Below are 496 nucleotides of genomic sequence, written 5' to 3' on the forward strand. Positions count from 1 at the left end.
TATTATTATTAAGGCGGCGAGCTTGGCAGAATCGTTAGCGCGCCGGACGAATTGCTTGGCGGTATTTCGCCCGTCGCTACGTTCTGTGTTCAAATTCCATCGAGGTCGACTTTAGCTTTCATCTTTTCAGGGGTCGATAAAATAAGTACCAGTTGAACACTGGAGTCGATTTAATTGACTCATCTCCCCACCTCCCGCAACAAATTGCTGCCCACGTGGCAAGATTTGAAACCATTATCATTATTATTATTATTGTTGTTGTTGTTTTCCTTCTCAGAACGTTCGGTCTTTTTTATTCTGGTAGATTCTGCGAGAGCGAACAGCAGCCTGCTGTCAGAGGTCTCACAGGGTCTCTTTCCGCACATTATAAGCTTTGATTCTTGGTTGTTAATTATCGTGGGAGACATTCAACATCCAAGGACCAATCTCAAAATCCTAGCTCTCCCCCAGCAGAGCAGTCTTTGAGGCTTGCTCTGCTCTCTCCGATTTCTCTGAC

This window comes from Octopus bimaculoides, chromosome 24 (assembly GCF_001194135.2).
Source record: "Octopus bimaculoides isolate UCB-OBI-ISO-001 chromosome 24, ASM119413v2, whole genome shotgun sequence".
Lineage (NCBI taxonomy): Eukaryota > Metazoa > Mollusca > Cephalopoda > Octopoda > Octopodidae > Octopus > Octopus bimaculoides.